Source organism: Pseudophryne corroboree, unplaced genomic scaffold (assembly GCF_028390025.1).
Source record: "Pseudophryne corroboree isolate aPseCor3 unplaced genomic scaffold, aPseCor3.hap2 scaffold_1082, whole genome shotgun sequence".
NCBI classification, from domain to species: domain Eukaryota; kingdom Metazoa; phylum Chordata; class Amphibia; order Anura; family Myobatrachidae; genus Pseudophryne; species Pseudophryne corroboree.
The window spans coordinates 183,387-195,754 of record NW_026967708.1 but is presented as its reverse complement, the minus strand read 5'-3'; the positions used below and the strand labels follow the sequence as shown (position 1 = coordinate 195,754).

At 49.1% G+C, this 12,368-nt stretch overlaps 11 non-coding genes and 1 pseudogene across 11 annotated transcripts; 3 read left to right on the top strand and 9 right to left on the bottom strand.

Moving 5' to 3' along the window:
- Positions 1–1,392: 1,392 nt before the first annotated feature.
- Positions 1,393–1,556, bottom strand: LOC134988623 (U1 spliceosomal RNA). Its single transcript, XR_010194032.1, has one exon. It is a non-coding gene; the product is annotated as a U1 spliceosomal RNA (small nuclear RNA).
- A 671-nt stretch (positions 1,557–2,227) lies between these two features.
- LOC134988588 (U1 spliceosomal RNA) lies at positions 2,228–2,390 on the bottom strand. The gene has a single exon (XR_010194001.1). It is a non-coding gene; the product is annotated as a U1 spliceosomal RNA (small nuclear RNA).
- Positions 2,391–2,542: 152 nt separating this feature from the next.
- LOC134988641 (U1 spliceosomal RNA) lies at positions 2,543–2,706 on the bottom strand. Its single transcript, XR_010194050.1, has one exon. It is a non-coding gene; the product is annotated as a U1 spliceosomal RNA (small nuclear RNA).
- A 668-nt stretch (positions 2,707–3,374) lies between these two features.
- Positions 3,375–3,538, bottom strand: LOC134988574 (U1 spliceosomal RNA). The gene has a single exon (XR_010193990.1). It is a non-coding gene; the product is annotated as a U1 spliceosomal RNA (small nuclear RNA).
- Positions 3,539–3,690: 152 nt separating this feature from the next.
- On the bottom strand, positions 3,691–3,854 carry LOC134988620 (U1 spliceosomal RNA). Its single transcript, XR_010194029.1, has one exon. It is a non-coding gene; the product is annotated as a U1 spliceosomal RNA (small nuclear RNA).
- A 670-nt stretch (positions 3,855–4,524) lies between these two features.
- LOC134988579 (U1 spliceosomal RNA) lies at positions 4,525–4,687 on the bottom strand. Its single transcript, XR_010193994.1, has one exon. It is a non-coding gene; the product is annotated as a U1 spliceosomal RNA (small nuclear RNA).
- A 152-nt stretch (positions 4,688–4,839) lies between these two features.
- On the bottom strand, positions 4,840–5,004 carry LOC134988643 (U1 spliceosomal RNA). Its single transcript, XR_010194052.1, has one exon. It is a non-coding gene; the product is annotated as a U1 spliceosomal RNA (small nuclear RNA).
- Positions 5,005–5,706: 702 nt separating this feature from the next.
- LOC134988586 (U1 spliceosomal RNA) lies at positions 5,707–5,841 on the bottom strand (annotated as a pseudogene).
- A 152-nt stretch (positions 5,842–5,993) lies between these two features.
- Positions 5,994–6,157, bottom strand: LOC134988625 (U1 spliceosomal RNA). The gene has a single exon (XR_010194034.1). It is a non-coding gene; the product is annotated as a U1 spliceosomal RNA (small nuclear RNA).
- A 2,361-nt stretch (positions 6,158–8,518) lies between these two features.
- Positions 8,519–8,674, top strand: LOC134988599 (U1 spliceosomal RNA). The gene has a single exon (XR_010194009.1). It is a non-coding gene; the product is annotated as a U1 spliceosomal RNA (small nuclear RNA).
- A 674-nt stretch (positions 8,675–9,348) lies between these two features.
- LOC134988649 (U1 spliceosomal RNA) lies at positions 9,349–9,512 on the top strand. The gene has a single exon (XR_010194058.1). It is a non-coding gene; the product is annotated as a U1 spliceosomal RNA (small nuclear RNA).
- Positions 9,513–9,664: 152 nt separating this feature from the next.
- On the top strand, positions 9,665–9,827 carry LOC134988583 (U1 spliceosomal RNA). Its single transcript, XR_010193998.1, has one exon. It is a non-coding gene; the product is annotated as a U1 spliceosomal RNA (small nuclear RNA).
- Positions 9,828–12,368: the final 2,541 nt, after the last annotated feature.

The following is a 12,368-nucleotide window of genomic DNA, read 5'->3' as shown; positions in this document are numbered from 1 at the left end:
GTGGCCATGCCCTGTCACTGTGCAGGAGCCAGCACCGCACACACACTAGTCCCCGGGTGCAGCCCCCAACCCCCGGGACACCCGGAGCAACAAAATGTAGATTCAGGCCACCAGGCCACGCCCCTACCTATGAAACCATGCCTCCTTTTTACCATTGCGCTGCTTATCTGCGCGCACTGCATTACAATCTCCTTCGCCACCTCTCTGGGTGTCACCAGTGATAGTGACACCTCTGCCATGCTTGTAGCAGCTGGTCCTAAGATCTACGCCTCAAGCCCTGAGTGTTTGCCCTTGTGACTTGTTGATCATCATAGCGAAGCAGATGCTTACAGAAAACTGCAGGGGCTTAGATTGAAAATAAAAAAATTGATGGGTATAAGGTAGAGAGGAGCGGGTTCGGTTCTCCGAGAACCGAATTCCCGACGAACTCCACGTGGTTTACACTGGTCCGAGGCAGGCTCGGTTGTTCCCGCCTGACTCGGAAAACCTGAACAAGGGAAAATGTCATCATCCCGCTGTCGGATTCTCTCGAGATTCGGATTCCATATAAAGAGCTGCGCGTTGCCGCCATTTTTACTCGTGCATTGAAGAGAGAGCGGAGAGGACGTGGCTATGTTCTCTCAGTGGAAATCTCAATATCAGTGCTCAGTATCAGTGGTTACTTATTGCTGCTCAGTAATACTAGTAGTGTGTCTCTCCTGCTCAGTGTCAGTTCTCAGTAGTATCCTCATCAGTGCTCAGTATCACTGCTCATTGTCTTGTGCTGCATTGTGGTGCTCAGCATACTACAGTACATTACTAATAGTCCAGTGCTGCATCTTGCTGCTCAGTGTCAGTTCTAGTATCCTCATCAGTGCTCACTATCACTGCTCATTACATTGTGGTGTTCTGTATACTACAGTAACATAGTAATATAGTAACATATAGTAACATAGTTTTTGAGGTTGAATAGAGGCAAATTGCCCATCGTGTTCAACCTGTTTTAAGTTGTGATGATTCTACATACTTGCTGAATAATGTTTTATGACTAGTTAGCTACTATAACTCATGTTACCCCCGGATTAACCATGTTGATATTTTAAGTATTATAACATTGGATAGCTTTTTCATTCAGAAATGTATCCATTCCTTTTTTAAATCCAATTACAGAGTCCGCCATTACCACCTTCCCTGGCAGGGAATTCCACATCCTGATTGCCCTAACAGTGAACATCATAGTATCTCACCTGGCAGGTAAGTAGGAGTTGGGCTAGAGCTGTGGAGGATTGCTGCTCGGGCACCCCCTGTCAAGTGAAGGAGATCCAACTGAGGCAGCACAAGGGAACTCTCGAAAGAAGAACAAGGCTAGAGGAAGATCTGAGACAAAGAAATCTGACTTTTACCAGAGCTGACCAGAGGAAAGCACAAACGCAGTCCCCCACAACCACAAATAATGCAGTCGAGTTTCCCACATTTGGGGAAATCACAGGGGTCAGCATACCCAGAGTGCAATGAATGAACCTCACCCTGGGAGAACAATCTTCATGACCATGGTATCTCCTATGCAAAATAAGTATGATTTGGGATAGGGCTGGGGAGGGCCGCTGCTCAGGCACATCTCTGTCAAGTAAAGGAGATTCAACTGAGGCAACACAAGGGAACTCTCATCTGGGGACAACAACTGCAGGGAGAACACATATTTTCAGATGAACATGGGAGGGCAGAAGGCTGCCTAACACTGAAGCACCCCCAAACAACAAACCAAATGCAACTACTAGTGCAAGCATTCCTGGGGGAAGGCCTGCAGCAGATGGATTTGCATATGGTGATGTCATCCAAGCAGTGGGTCAAAGTTGGCTTCAACCCTCGTCTGCATATGAAAATAAAAAAGGGGTGTGCAGGGCATGGCGGCCTTTTGCGGCGCTTGGATGACCCCTAGTTTGCATTAAACACCTCCACCTTCCTTCGGTGTGGGGCTCATGTTGGCTATGCCCCAGCCCCTGAAGCATTCAAGCTGATTTCTTGCAGCAGCTGGGCACTGTAACAGCTCCAGAGCTGCTCTGTAAAGCAAGTAAAAGGGTGTGGGCCCTGCAGCACTACCTGTAGTTTGCATTGTGCGTTGGAAGGCACAAAGTAAGCAGACGGGAGAAGTCAGGATAGTGCACAAGGGCATAGAAGGGAGCGGCTCAAGAAAAGAGAAGTGGAAACAGACAGCAAACTAGGCTGGAGAGAGACCTGAGACAAAGAGATCTGAATTATACGAGAGCCGACCAGAGGAAACACAAATTATGTAATCAAGTGTCCCACATTTGGGGAAATCGTAGGAGCAGCACACCCAGAGTGCATTGGGTGAGCCTTGCCCTGGGAGAAACACCTTCCTGATCATAGTATCTCACCTGGCAGGTAAGTAGGAGTTGGGCTAGAGCTGGGGAGGGTCGCTGTTCGGGCACCCCCCTGTCAAGTGAAGGAGATCCAACTGAGGCAGCACAAGGAAACTCTCGAAAAAAGAACAAGGCTAGAGGAAGATCTGAGACAAAGAAATCTGACTTTTACCAGAGCTGACCAGAGGAAAGCACAAACACAGTCCCCCACTACCACAAATAATGCAGTCGAGTTTCCCACATTTGGGGAAATGACAGGGGTCAGCATACCCAGAATGCAATGAATGAACCTCACCCTGGGAGAACAATCTTCATGACAATGGTATCTCCTATGCAAAATAAGTATGATTTGGGATAGGGCTGGGGAGGGCCGCTGCTCAGGCACATCTCTGTCAAGTAAAGGAGATTCAACTGAGGCAGCACAAGGGAACTCTCATCTGGGGACAACAACTGCAGGGAGAACACATATTTTCAGATGAACATGGGAGAGCAGAAGGCTGCCTAATACTGAAGCACCCCCAAACAACAAACCAAATGCAACAACTAGTACAAGCATTCCTGGGAAAAGGTCTGCAGAAGACGGATTTGCATACGGTGATGTCATCCAAGCAGTGGGCCAAAGTTGGCTGGAACCCTCATCTGCATATGAAAAGAGAAAAGGGGTATGCAGGGCATGGCGGCCTTTTGCGGCGCTTGGATGACCCTTAGTTCGCATTAAACACCTCCACCCTCCGTCGGTGTGGGGCTCATGTTGGCTATGCCCCAGCCCCTGAAGCATTCAAGCTGATTTCTTGCAGCAGCTGGGCACTGTAACAGCTCCAGAGCTGCTCTGTAAGGCAAGTAAAAGGGTGTTGGCCCTGCAGCACTACCTGTAGTTTGCATTGTGCGTTGGAAGGCACAAAGTAAGCAGACAGGAGAAGTCAGGAGAGTGCACAAGGGCAAGGGCAGGGGCTCAAGAAAAGAGAAGTGGAAACAGACAGCAAACTAGGCTGGAGAGAGACCTGAGACAAAGAGATCTGAATTATACGAGTAGCCAACCAGAGGAAACACAAATTATGTAGTCAAGTGTCCCACATTTGGGGAAATCGTAGGAGCAGCACACCCAGAGTGCAATGGGTGAGCCTTGCCCTGGGAGAAGCACCTTCCTGATCATAGTATCTCACCTGGCAGGTAAGTAGGAGTTGGGCTAGAGCTGGGGAGGGTCGCTGCTCGGGCACCCCCCTGTCAAGTGAAGGAAATCCAACTGAGGCAGCACAAGGAAACTCTCAAAAAAAGAACAAGGCTAGAGGAAGATCTGAGACAAAGAAATCTGACTTTTACCAGAGCTGACCAGAGGAAAGCACAAACACAGTCCCCCACTACCACAAATAATGCAGTCGAGTTTCCCACATTTGGGGAAATCACAGGGGTCAGCATACCCAGAATGCAATGAATGAACCTCACCCTGGAAGAACAATCTTCATGACCATGGTATCTCCTATGCAAAATAAGTATGATTTGGGATAGGGCTGGGGAGGGCCGCTGCTCAGGCACATCTCTGTCAAGTAAAGGAGATTCAACTGAGGCAGCACAAGAGAACTCTCATCTGGGGACAACAACTGCAGGGAGAACACATATTTTCAGATGAACATGGGAGAGCAGAAGGCTGCCTAATACTGAAGCACCCCAAACAACAAACCAAATGCAACAACTAGTACAAGCATTCCTGGGGGAAGGTCTGCAGAAGACGTATTTGCATACGGTGATGTCATCCAAGCAGTGGGCCAAAGTTGGCTGGAACCCTCATCTGCATATGAAAAGAGAAAAGGGGTATGCAGGGCATGGCGGCCTTTTGCGGCGCTTGGATGACCCTTAGTTCGCATTAAACACCTCCACCCTCCGTCGGTGTGGGGCTCATGTTGGCTATGCCCCAGCCCCTGAAGCATTCAAGCTGATTTCTTGCAGCAGCTGGGCACTGTAACAGCTCCAGAGCTGCTCTGAAAGGCAAGTAAAAGGGTGTGGGCCCTGCAGCACTACCTGTAGTTTGCATTGTGCGTTGGAAGGCACAAAGTAAGCAGACAGGAGAAGTCAGGAGAGTGCACAAGGGCATAGAAGGCAGCGGCTCAAGAAAAGAGAAGTGGAAACAGACAGCAAACTAGGCTGGAGAGAGACCTGAGACAAAGAGATCTGAATTATACGAGAGCCGACCAGGGGAAACACAAATTATGCAGTCAAGTTTCCCACATTTGGGGAAATCGCAGGAGCAGCACACCCAGAGTGCAATGGGTGAGCCTTGCCCTGGGAGAAGCACCTTCATGATCATAGTATCTCACCTGGCAGTTATGTAGGAGTTGGGCTAGAGCTGGGGAGGGTCGCTGCTCGGGTACCCCCCTGTCAAGTGAAGGAGATCAAACTGAGGCAGCACAATGGAACTCTCGAAAGAAGAACAAGGCTAGAGGAAGATCTGAGACAAAGAAATCTGACTTTTACCAGAGCTGACCAGAGGAAAACACAAACACAGTCCCCCACTACCACAAATAATGCAGTTGAGTTTCCCACATTTGGGGAAATCACAGGGGTCAGCATACCCAGAATGCAATTAAATGAACCTCACCCTGGGAGAACAATCTTTATGACCATGGTATCTCCTATGCAAAATAAGTATGATTTGGGATAGGGCTGGGGAGGGCCGCTGCTCAGGCACATCTCTGTCAAGTAAAGGAGATTCAACTGAGGCAGCACAAGGGAACTCTCATCTGGGGACAACAACTGCCGGGAGAACACATATTTTCAGATGAACATGGGAGGGCAGAAGGCTGCCTAATACTGAAGCACCCCCAAACAACAAACCAAATGCAACAACTAGTACAAGCATTCCTGGGGGAAGGTCTGCAGAAGACGGATTTGCATACAGTGATGTCATCCAAGCAGTGGGCCAAAGTTGGCTGGAACCCTCATCTGCATATGAAAAGAGAAAAGGGGTATGCAGGGCATGGCGGCCTTTTGCGGCGCTTGGATGACCCTTAGTTCGCATTAAACACCCCCACCCTACTTCGGTGTGGGGCTCATGTTGGCCATGCCCCAGCCCCTGAAGCATTCAAGCTGATTTCTTGCAGCAGCTTGGCACTGTAACAGCTCCAGAGCTGCTCTGTAAGGCAAGTAAAAGGGTGTGGGCCCTGCAGCACTACCTGTAGTTTGCATTGTGCATCGGAAGGCACAAAGTAAGCAGACAGGAGGAGAAGTCAGGATAGTGCACAAGGGTATAGAAGGGAGGGGCTCAAGAAAAAAGAAGTGGAAACAGACAGCAAACTAGGCTGGAGAGAGACCTGAGACAAAGAGATCTGAATTATATGAGAGCCGACTAGGGGAAACACAAATTATGCAATCAAGTTTCCCATATTTGGGGAAATCGCAGGGGCAGCACACCCAGAGTGCAATGGGTGAGCCTTGCCCTGGGAGAAGCAACTTCATGATCATAGTATCTCACCTGGCAGGTAAGTAGGAGTTGGGCTAGAGCTGGGGAGGGTCGCTGCTCGGGCACCCCCCTGTCAAGTGAAGGAGATCCAACTGAGGCAGCACAAGGGAACTCTTGAAAGAAGAACAAGGCTAGAGGAAGATCTGAGACAAAGAAATCTGACTTTTACCAGAGCTGACCAGAGGAAAGCACAAACACAGTCCCCCACTACCACAAATAATGCATTTGAGTTTCCCACATTTGGGGAAATCACAGAGGTCAGCATACCCAGAACGCAATGAATGAACCTAACCCTGGGAGAACAATCTTCATGACCATGGTATCTCCTATGCAAAATAAGTATGATTTGGGATAGGGCTGGGGAGGGCCGCTGCTCAGGCACATCTCTGTCAAGTAAAGGAGATTCAACTGAGGCAGCACAAGGGAACTCTCATCTGGGGACAACAACTGCAGGGAGAACACATATTTTCAGATGAACATGGGAGGGCAGAAGGCTGCCTAATACTGAAGCACCCCCAAACAACAAACCAAATGCAACAACTAGTGCAAGCATTCCTGGGGGAAGGCCTGCCGCAGATGGATTTGCATATGGTGATGTCATCCAAGCAGTGGGTCAAAGTTGGCTTCAACCCTCGTCTGCATATGAAAAGAGAAAAGGGGCATGCAGGGCATGGCGGCCTTTTGCGGCGCTTGGCTGACCCCTAGTTTGCATTAAACACCTCCACCCTCCGACGGTGTGGGGCTCATGTTGGCTATGCCCCAGCCCCTGAAGCATTCAAGCTGATTTCTTGCTGCAGCTGGGCACTGTAACAGCTCCAGAGCTGCTCTGTAAGGCAAGTAAAAGGGTGTGGGCCCTGCAGCACTACCTGTAGTTTGCATTGTGCGTTGGAAGGCACAAAGTAAGCAGACAGGAGAAGTCTGGAGAGTGCACAAGGGCATAGAAGGCAGCGGCTCAAGAAAAGAGAAGTGGAAACAGACAGCAAACTAGGCTGGAGAGAGACCTGAGACAAAGAGATCTGAATTATACGAGAGCCGACCAGGGGAAACACAAATTATGCAGTCAAGTTTCCCACAGGAGTATATAGGATACGACCCAGTGGTACCTGACGACATAGATACTAACAGCTATTTAATAACATTACGCTAGAAAGTGATTATTAGCAACATATAAATCTATATAAACAACCCCGCCAGGGTTGTGCCTTCAAAAATAATCACACACGGACACGCTTTTTAAACCTTTTTTTCACATCTCTTTATTCTTCTTATGCACATGTATGTTAGTTCTGTGATTTTAACCTTTATGTTTCACTGCAGTTTGGGATAATAATATTAATATTTATCCAATTTTAATACATACTTAATAAAGGTTATATTTTATGATTCATTCATTCTGTCCAGTGCGTCAACAGTGCAGATTTCTTCTTGTTTTTTCTCCCAAATTCTATAACAATGACAGTAAATGTTGTTTCTTTTCAAACAGAACTTTCTTGACCATGCTTCTTGCTTGAAAGATCTGGGAGCACATGGAAAACAGTACAAACCATGCAGTATCACAAGAGCCTTTATTTGATATTTCATGAAGATAGAGCAGAATTGAGGACACGTCAACTATTTCTGCCGAAGGTGGTTCATCTTTCCACATGGTGCCTTTGGCCACTGACACCTTCGTTGAGTCAAAGTCTCTGGCTGTGGTCAGAACTTTGAAAATTTATGTCACCAGAACGGTTCAGATTAGGAAAACAGAGGCTCTGTTTGTCCTGTATGCTCCCAACAGGATTGGGTGTCCTGCTTCCATGTAGACAATTATGCGCTGGATCTGTGGTAAGATTCAGCATGCTCATTCCACGGCAGGATTGCCGTTACTGAATTAGGTGAAGACCCATTCTACTAGAAAGGTGGGTTCATCCTGGGCAGCTGGTCGGGGAGTCTCGGCATTGCAACTTTGCCGAGCAGCTATTTAGTAAACACTTTTGCTAAGTTTTACAAGTTTTAGAGTAAAGGAGATTCAACTGAGGCAGCACAAGGGAACTCTCATCTGGGGACAACAACTGCAGTGAGAACACATATTTTCAGATGAACATGGGAGGGCAGAAGGCTGCCTAATACTGAAGCACCCCCAAACAACAAACCAAATGCAACAACTAGTACAAGCATTCCTGGGGGAAGGTCTGCAGAAGACGGATATGCATATAGTGATGTCATCCAAGCAGTGGGCCAAAGTTGGCTGGAACCCTCATCTGCATATGAAAAGAGAAAAGGGGTATGCAGGGCATGGCGGCCTTTTGCGGCGCTTGGATGACCCTTAGTTCGCATTAAACACCCCCACCCTCCTTCGGTGTGGGGCTCATGTTGGCCATGCCCCAGCCCCTGAAGCATTCAAGCTGATTTCTTGCAGCAGCTTGGCACTGTAACAGCTCCAGAGCTGCTCTGTAAGGCAAGTAAAAGGGTGTGGGCCCTGCAGCACTACCTGTAGTTTGCATTGTGCATTGGAAGGCACAAAGTAAGCAGACAGGAGGAGAATTCAGGATAGTCCACAAGGGTATAGAAGGGAGGGGCTCAAGAAAAAAGAAGTGGAAACAGACAGCAAACTAGGCTGGAGAGAGACCTGAGACAAAGAGATCTGAATTATATGAGAGCCGACCAGGGGAAACACAAATTATGCAGTCAAGTTTCCCACATTTGGGGAAATCGCAGGGGCAGCACACCCAGGTGAGATACTATAATCAGGAAGGTGCTTCTCCCAGGGCAAGGCTCACCCATTGCACACTGGGTGTGCTGCTCCTACGATTTCCCCAAATGTGGGACACTTGACTGCATAATTTGTGTTTCCTCTGGTCGGCTCTCGTATAATTCAGATCTCTTTGTCTCAGGTCTCTCTCCAGCCTAGTTTGCTCTCTGTTTCCACTTCTTTTTTCTTGAGCCCCTCCCTTCTATACCCTTGTGGACTATCCTGACTTCTCCTCCCGTCTGCTTACTTTGTGCCTTCCAATGCACAATGCAAACTACAGGTAGTGCTGCAGGGCCCACACCCTTTTACTTGCCTTACAGAGCAGCTCTGGAGCTGTTACAGTGCCCAGCTGCTGCAATAAATCAGCTTGAATGCTTCATGGGATGGGGCATGGCCAACATGAGCCCCACACCAAAGGAGGGTGGGGGTGTTTAATGCGATCTAGGGGTCATCCAAGCACCGCAAAAGGCCGCCATGCCCTGCACGCCCCTTTTCTCTTTTCATATGCAGATGAGGGTTGAAGCCAACTTTGACCCACTGCTTGGATAACATCACCATATGCAAATCCATCTGCTGCAGGCCTTCCCCCAGGAATGCTTGCACTAGTTGTTGCATTTGGTTTGTTGTTTGGGGGTGCTTCAGTATTAGGCAGCCTTCTGCCCTCCCATGTTCATCTGAAAATATGTGTTCTCCCTGCAGTTGTTGTCCCCATATGAGAGTTCCCTTGTGCTGCCTCAGTTGAATCTCCTTTACTTGACAGAGATGTGCCTGAGCAGCGGCCCTCCCCAGCCCTATCCCAAATCATACTTATTTTGCATAGGAGACACCATGGTCATGAAAATTGTTCACCCAGGGTGAGGTTCATTCATTGCATTCTGGGTATGCTGACCCCTGTGATTTACCCAAATGTGGGAAACTCGCCTGCATTATTTGTGGTAGTTGGGGACTGTGTTTGTGTTTTCCGCTGGTCAGCTCTGGTAAAAGTCAGATTTCTTTGTCTCAGATCTTCCTCTAGCCTTGTTCTTCTTTCGAGAGTTCCATTGTGCTGCCTCAGTTGGATCTCCTTCACTTGACAGGGGGGTGCCCGAGCAGCGACCCTCCCCAGCTCTAGCCCAACTCCTACTTACCTGCCAGGTGAGATACTATGATCTTGAAGGTGCTTCTCCCAGGGCAAGGCTCAACCATTGCACTCTGGGTGTGCTGCCCCTGCGATTTCCCCAAATATGGGAAACTTGACTGCATAATTTGTGTTTCCCCTGGTCGGCTCTCGTATAATTCAGATCTCTTTGTCTCAGGTCTCTCTCCAGCCTAGTTTGCTGTCTGTTTCCACTTCTCTTTTCTTGAGCCGCTCCCTTCTATGCCCTTGCGCACTATCCTGACTTCTCCCGTCTGCTTACTTTGTGCCTTCCAACGCACAATGCGAACTACAGGTAGTGCTGCAGGGCCCACACCCTTTTATTTGCCTTACAGAGCAGCTCTGGAGCTGTTACAGTGCCCAGCTGCTGCAAGAAATCAGCTTGAATGCTTCAGGGGCTGGGGCATAGCCAACATGAGCCCCACACCGAAGGAGGGTGGAGGTGTTTAATGCGAACTAGGGGTCATCCAAGCGCCGCAAAAGGCCGCCATGCCCTGCATAACCCTTTTCTCTTTTCATATGCAGATGAGGGTTCCAGCCAACTTTGGCCCACTGCTTGGATGACATCACCGTATGCAAATTCGTCTCCTGCAGACCTTCCCCCAGGAATGCTTGTACTAGTTATTGCATATGGTTTGATATTTGATGGTGCTTCAGTATTAGGCAGCCTTCCGCCCTCCCATGTTCATCTGAAAAAATGTGGTCTCCCTGCAGTTGTTGTCCCCAGACGAGAGTTCCCTTGTGCTTCCTCAGTTGAATCTCCTTAACTTGACGGGGAAGGGGCTTGCCCGAGCAGCCACCCTCCCCAGCCCTATCCCAACTCATACTTATTTTGCATATGAGATCTCTATATCATGAAGATTGTTATCACAGGGTGAAGTTCATCCATTATATTTTAAAATAGGAAGGTTCAAATTACATATTTGAATTGCATCTATGTGCTGGATTCAAATGTCCCCCCCCCCTTCCTTTCTCAATTGTGCCCGTCAGCAGCTATTCTAAGGTTGCTGCCAATGGGTGTGACACATTAATTTCTTCTGTGGGGTACACTGGACTCCACAAGGATTCACATTGGGGTGTAGAGTAGGATCTTGATCTGAGGCACCAACCGGCTCAAAGCTTTTGACTGTTCCCAAGATGCTCAGCGCATTCTCCTCTATAACCCCGCTTCCATGAACAGGGAGCTCAGTTTGTAGTTGGTGCCTTCAGTAGCAGGCCACTTAACAGGGGCCTGCCTCAGGCAGCCTATTCTTAGCTATTAATTTTGACAAGAAAATAAGAACTTTTTTTATGAGAATCTACAAGGGCTGCAGCAGGCTAGGTCTAATAGACATCTTTACTGCAGCTTCATCACTCCCAGCGGCGCTGTATACTCCCGTGCCCTGGTTGCTGGGTCACTGCAGCGGAGGCTCCGGTTTCTTCCTAAGGTCAGTCACACACGCACCGCCCTTCCGGATCACGAGGCCGCTGATGAAGGGGAGCGTGGCCGTAGGGGGTGGACCGTGTGCGCACTGGCGTGGACACTGATTACTGGGCAGCCGCTCCACGAGCCACCAGGTACAGTTAAGGAGCACAGGTCTGGGGTTTTTTATCCCATATTAAACCAATTTTGTACTGCCCGCAGCGCATTGTGATAGGTAATAGGGCCTGATTCAGGTTGGATTGCAATCACAGTAAGCGATCCAACTGCAAAAATTGCTAAGAGCATACGCATGTGCCTGCATTTTCTGCGGCACCCCGCAGAGAATGCGATCGCCTCTGCCTGTCAATCGGGGCAGGGGGGGAGAGGGGGGTCAGCAACACTCCATTTCCAAGTCAGGGATGGAGCGGTGCAGGGGCAAGGCTTCAAAATGGGGTCTGCAACGGAGGAGACACAGGGGGCGTGGTCACAGCGGCTGTATGACATCACATTCAGCCGCTGTGATCACAAAAATGGTGGCGGCTTCCTGCGCGCACATACAGTCTGCACCAGCAGGAGGCTACACCATTTTTTATGATCACGCTGAACTGCAGTGCGACTGCAATTACAGATTGGTCAAGAAGGGAGGCGTCATGCTGGGTGGCCATGTCCTGTCACTGTGCAGGAGCCAGCACCGCTCACACACTAGTCCCCGGGTGCAGCCCCCAACCCCCGGGACACCCGGAGCAACAAAATGTAGATTCAGGCCACCAGGCCACGCCCCTACCTATGAAACCATGCCTCCTTTTTACCATTGCGCTGCTTATCTGCGCGCACTGCATTACAATCTCCTTCGCCACCTCTCTGGGTGTCACCAGTGATAGTGACACCTCTGCCATGCTTGTAGCAGCTGGTCCTAAGATCTACGCCTCAAGCCCTGAGTGTTTGCCCTTGTGACTTGTTGATCATCATAGCGAAGCAGATGCTTACAGAAAACTGCAGGGGCTTAGATTGAAAATAAAAAAATATATGGGTATAAGGTAGAGAGGAGCGGGTTCGGTTCTCCGAGAACCGAATTCCCCACGAACTCCACGTGGTTTACACTGGTCCGAGGCAGGCTCGGTTGTTCCCGCCTGACTCGGAAAACCTGAACAAGGGAAAATGTCATCATCCCGCTGTCGGATTCTCGCGAGATTCGGATTTCATATAAAGAGCTGCGCGTTGCCGCCATTTTTACTCGTGCATTGAAGAGGGAGCGGAGAGGACGTGGCTATGTTCTCTCAGTGGAA